The sequence below is a fragment of the Silene latifolia genome, chromosome 9 (genome assembly GCF_048544455.1).
Source record: "Silene latifolia isolate original U9 population chromosome 9, ASM4854445v1, whole genome shotgun sequence".
Lineage (NCBI taxonomy): Eukaryota > Viridiplantae > Streptophyta > Magnoliopsida > Caryophyllales > Caryophyllaceae > Silene > Silene latifolia.
The window spans coordinates 175,646,535-175,652,368 of record NC_133534.1 but is presented as its reverse complement, the minus strand read 5'-3'; the positions used below and the strand labels follow the sequence as shown (position 1 = coordinate 175,652,368).

The 5,834-nt window shown below is 38.9% G+C and overlaps 1 non-coding gene across 1 annotated transcript; it reads right to left on the bottom strand.

The window, feature by feature from the left end:
- Window positions 1–5,329: 5,329 nt before the first annotated feature.
- Window positions 5,330–5,436, bottom strand: LOC141602864 (small nucleolar RNA R71). Its single transcript, XR_012524770.1, has one exon. It is a non-coding gene; the product is annotated as a small nucleolar RNA R71 (small nucleolar RNA).
- Window positions 5,437–5,834: the final 398 nt, after the last annotated feature.

Sequence of the window (5,834 nt, the reverse complement as noted above, 5' to 3'; positions counted from 1 at the left end):
TCCGTCCTGTATTCGGGTTAACCGAAGTTGGGATCGTCCTAGACGAGTGCTGGAAATGGGACAGGAGCAGCACCAGGCAGCCTATTGAGGCAGGAGTCGTATGGCGATGCAAGGGAGCTTGCCCAGGAATGAAAACTTGAAATCATAAGGCCTGTTTAGCCACGAGTCAGGCGACGACCCAAAGGGTGTGTCCTAGTTGTTGAAAAACGTTTATGAAATTGTTTGTAAAAGAGTGTTAAAACCCGCTTTTGTTGAAACGATCGTTAAGAATGTTTTTTTGTGCTAATGTGAAGAACGGGACTCAGAATAATTATCATTGTTTTGATAATATTTGATGTCGGGTTCAGTTTTGCAAGCTTGACATGAATATTTTTGTAAGAAAAGATGCAAAAATATTTGATATGAGCTAATTATGTTAAGTTCATTGCATTGTAATTAAAGTATAAAATGTGCTTGATATGAACTAATTATATTAAGTTCATTGCTTTGTAATTTGTCAAAGTTTATCATCGTACTCGGGTTAAACCGACATGGTATGTAAAGCCAAGGATGATTATGTATGTATGACTACTATGGTTTTTTGCAAATGTAAACAAATGAAAAGAGGGATTTTAAATACCCTTTAAAATGTAATTAACCAAATATTATCACCGCGTCACAGGATTAAACCGTCATGGTATAAGAAACCAAGGGTGGATATAATTTATGGTTAAAAAGTGCTTGTTGTAAAAAATATTTAGAATATTTTAAATGGTAAAAACCGATTACAAATAAGAAATTAAAATAGAGGAAAGACGAACTAAAACACATTTGAGTTCTATCTGGGGTGCCAGAAGAGGCGCGAGCCACCTAGTTGCGACTAGGAGCTTCCGCCTCATGTCAAAACTCGGTTTTGGCTCATTCAATCCGTATTTTGGATCATGTTATACATGTTTTTATCATGTTAAAGTCTTAAAAACAGATAAAAAGAACATGAAAGAAGAGGACTAATTGCACCCTCATACTTACATGCTAGGTTGCTTGACGAGGAATCGACAAAGTGTAAACTTATGAGTCAGAAAACTCGATTTAAAACCGATTTTTAAGGCATGGAGTGTTGCTTTGCTTTAGTGATGGTGTAGTTGGTCGAAGTGGTAAGTGAAGTGATTTGATGCACGATGACGGTACAAAACAATGTGTAAGGGTCATATTTTCAATCGGTAGGTCGAAAATTCGTGTCGTTTGTTGACTCGGGAAGTTGAGGTCTTGAATTTTAAGGGAGAAAAAAGGGGGCGGACTCTCGCCTACCTTCAAATGGTGGCATTTGAGGGGTATTTATAGAGGATTGTGTGGTGGTGTGCGTTTTGGGCGACGTGGCCACATTGGCTGCTTGAAGAGGCGGGAGCATATCCGCTGGTCTTCGAGTTGTCTTGTCACTATAACGCATGTGCATTTGTGCTTTGTTCTATTCTAGGTTTTGAAGGACATGATTGTTGTACTTGACCATCAAGTGTACCGTGTATACTTAGAATGGAAGCATTGTGGGGATTTTTTTTTGTGTTTGACTATGTTTGACTTGTTGTTGGAGTCGGGATTTGAATTTTGTGTCGGTTTTTGGTCCGGTGCCGGTTTTGACTCTAGTTAGTGTCATTGCGACCCCGTTTTCGTGCATCAAACACTTCAGGTATTTTTGAAATGTTTTGAAAATGTTTTGTTTTCGAAATCGTTTTTTGAGTTTTCCGACGCGTAGTTATATTGTCGATCAAACGTAGCGACTCCTAAGCTTATTGTAGTCCGATAATCATCGGGTGTTTGTTGGGGTTTCAACAGATACTGGGTATCTACAATACACATAAGAAAACCCCGCAATTAAATGTTGAGTAGCTAGCCTACCTTATAACAATTCTACTTAAGCAATCCAAGCAAAGCAACTCAAAAAGCTTCTTCAAAGAAACCGTCACCTAATTCAAGCAATGATACGAAATAATTACGACTAATTTAAGTTTAAAACGGTATTAAATTTACTCAATTAAACCAACACCCACAATCCATGTCTCGGCCAACCAACACTACCTAACCATTGCGTCGTCAACCGCCCATCAACCACAAAACAACAACCCGTCAGCACCGTTCACCACCCACACCAACACCACCTCCTCTCGGCCTTACCTGAGCCCTAACAAAACTTGTGTCCTTGCCCTAACACCAACACACACAGACACCCATTCCCTATTACTCCCCTCGGCATCACCACCAACAGCACCACCCTTGGTCACCACCGTGTCAATCACTTGCCCAGTAAACCACCCCCTTAGCCACGGTCCTATGATCTGCCATAGCATATGGTACAACTACACCCACCACACATGTACACGGTTCAAGCCACCACCACAATCTCCATGGTTAAATAGCTATAGTCAAGTCAACGGTGGTCAAATAGATAGCCCACGGTGGTAACGGTCAGAGGTGTCCCTTAGTGGTCAAAGACGGGTCAACCACAATACGTAAACAATTTATATTAGGGTTTAGTTACTTACCGCGAATAATATTAGCGCGTGGTGAAATCGTCTCACAATCTTCTCTCAAATCTCCTCTTAAATCTCTCTTTCTCCTCTCTTATATGATGAGTTGTGTTTTTGTGAAATAATGATCTAGGTGTATATGAGGTAGCTATATATACTAGTCATAAGGAAGTTTCTAGGTAGTTTCTTTATAACACTAAATTAATAAAATATGTAAGACTAACCCAACTACCCTTGTACTACCCTACTCTTATTCTTATTACGATAATAAAACTCATAAAATATAAAATGCCTTATTTTGTTTTAAAATATATCTTTAAAATTTCTTATAAAAATACTGGGTATTTTATGTGACCATAATTAGCGCATATTTAGCCCCCGAATTAGCCTTGTTCCCATGCTTTTTAGTGCATATTTGGGTCATTTATTATCTTTAGTTCTTTGTTTTGCATATTCTTTGAGATTTTGATCCCTTGGTAGGAAAGGAGTAAGAGTCTTGCATTTTCATGGCAAAACGAGACTAAATTGATCGAATTCAATGACCAAGCATCAAGGAGAGACAAGATTAGAAGGCCTTTGTACATATGATAGTAGATGAGAAATGTTGAGAAAGGATCCTTGAGTCCCCAAGGAAATCCCCAAGGAATTTATGAAGAAAAGGGAAGAAAAGAAGAAGAACTCCTGCTGAGGTACAATCCGTGCGGATTGTCTACAATCCGGCCGTCCTCCACCTGCACAATCCGTGCGGTTTTCCACCAAGACGCTCGGGTTTAGCCACCACAATCCGCCCGGATTCTCTCAAAGCCGCTCGTGTTCCATCGCCAGAATCCGCCCCTCCCGACACAAAACCGCTCGGATTCCTCTACAGCGCGATTTCCTCTTCTCCAAGCTACAAAGAAATAAGCCCTTCCTTCGAAAAATACCGGCTCTTCCCTGCTCAATCTAAAAAGTGTAATTACTAGTTTAGCCCTTAGTTAACCCTAATGCATCCCCCTAATTTCCACTATAAATACCCCATTAGTCTAATTAGAAGAGCATGTTCTTCTTATCAATAATTAGAGTAGTTAATATCAATCAAAACGCTCTTTAGTTTTGTAATCAACAATTAATCAAGTTCTAATACAAGTTTTTTTTTCCTTATTCTCTCTTTTGTTCATCCTTTATTTTGGGTAATTGAAGATTATTTGGGTTATTATTGGGAGATTGACAACCTCTCAATCAAACATCAAGTACTTCTTTTATCTTTGCTTTATTATTGGAATCATTAGTAGGTATAATTCTCTTAATCCCTTTTTAATTATTGTTAATTACTTTCATTTATTCATCATGTTTCATTTTGTTGGTATGATTGACAACCTTGCTAGCATGATCAACATGATAATGAGTGAGTAGTCTCTTAGCTAGGGTTAATGGGTGATTAGGGGAAACCAAAATGGGGAATAATTCATGCTTAAATTAATATGCTTTCATGTTTTATTTGCTTGCTTGTTTTGATCTCAACTCATGCACATGTTATGTTTGATGAAATGCGAGCCTATGAATCCTTGCATTTTTTACCCATCACCTATCTTTTCAATGAGACTTGTAAGACATAAACCAACTCGAGTCTCATTAGACCATGCATGTTGTTGAGTAGGGAAGATTAAGTCGACTTGTAGGTGTTGTACAATCTAATCGATTCGGCTCCGGGACCCAAACTTTCCTACTATTGTAAGATATAACCCAACTCAATCCATCACAACAATAATTGCTTGCTTATAATTTGAGAACATGTTTATATGATCAATTCCCATGATTCCGCTATGATCCCATGACACCCTAGTTCTTTTTATCAATTGTTTACAACCTTTTTAATTCATCTTGCTTGTTTATTTTCATTTCTATTTTAGTTAGTGACCTTCTACATCAACCCAAATTGTGACACCCCTAAGACACCGCTAGTTTCAATAGAAATCTCATTTCAATACCCGTCCCTTGGGATCCGACCTTTACTTGCCTCTTTACTAATTGTAGAGTTGTTTGTGAAGCTATAAATTGTGTTTTGATTCGGACGTGACCCAACGACCACACCTTTAATTGTGAACACGAAACGGACCGATCAAAAATGCCGCCGTTGCCGGGGACGGTGTTTGCTTGATTTAGATTTCTTACATTGTTATTAGTTGTGTTTTTCTTTGCCTTGGGGAAGTAAAACTCCTCAAGGTTTGTTCTAATTGTTTTCAAGTTGTTTGATATTTTGCATGTCTAGAAGGTCACAAGGTAATTTGTTACCTTTTGATCGTGAAATTGAAAGAACCTTAACAAACAATGGGAGACTTGCTAGGAGGAATTTGAGAGGTATTAGTGAGGTTATTCAACCAACTATTGAGTTCATCAACCCTTTTGCAAGAGAAGGAGAGGAACCTTAACCCTAAACCCTAAACCCATTACACAATACCACCCAAAATCAACCTACAATGCCTAAATTCTCGTCACATTCCGTACCCACCGAGGAGAACCTACCCAATGGTACTCCTACACCACAACATCTAACCGGAAATTTTATTGCCAAATCCGCCTTTATCCAATTAGTCAAAAGGAGCCAATTTGGGGGGATGCCTAGTGAAGACCCTCATTCTCATTTGGAAACCTTTTGCGACTATTGTGATGCGATTTCTCAAACCGATGTAACTCAAGACCAAATTCGATGGGTCTTATTTCCTTTTTCTCTAATTGGCATCGCGAAGCAATAGTTGAAGGGCCTTTATAAGGCCACTCTCGGAATTGATTCTTGGAAGAAGTTGGCTCTAGCTTTCTACAAAAAATTCTACCCACCGGAAAAGACTAACATGCTAAGAGCTCAAATAACGGGTTTTAAGCAAAGGGATGAAGAATCTTTGTATGAAGCTTGGGAGCGGTTCAAGGGAATTTGTCGCTCATGTCCTCACCATGGACTTAGCGAATGGTTCTTGGTACAACAATTTTGGAATGGTTTATATGAAGATTCAAGGAACATTCTCAACATGGGATCAAATGGAATGTTCACCGAAGTTGATGACAATCAAACATGGAACAAGATTGAGGAAATGGCGGTCCATAACTCACAATATAGTAGACCTCACAAGGCTATAGAGGAGGAAAGCATGAAGTGGACTCCGTTACTCAATTGGGTGCTCAACTTAGTGCTCATATTGACACAATCAATTTGAAGTTTGAAAAAGCTATGGCTAGACTTGAAGAAGCCTCAAAATCACCAAAGCATCATGTTAATGCCATGACGGCATCTTCATCAATCCCAAGTGGGATATGTGAGAATTGTGGAACTTTGGGACATGACCAAAGTGAATGTAGGGG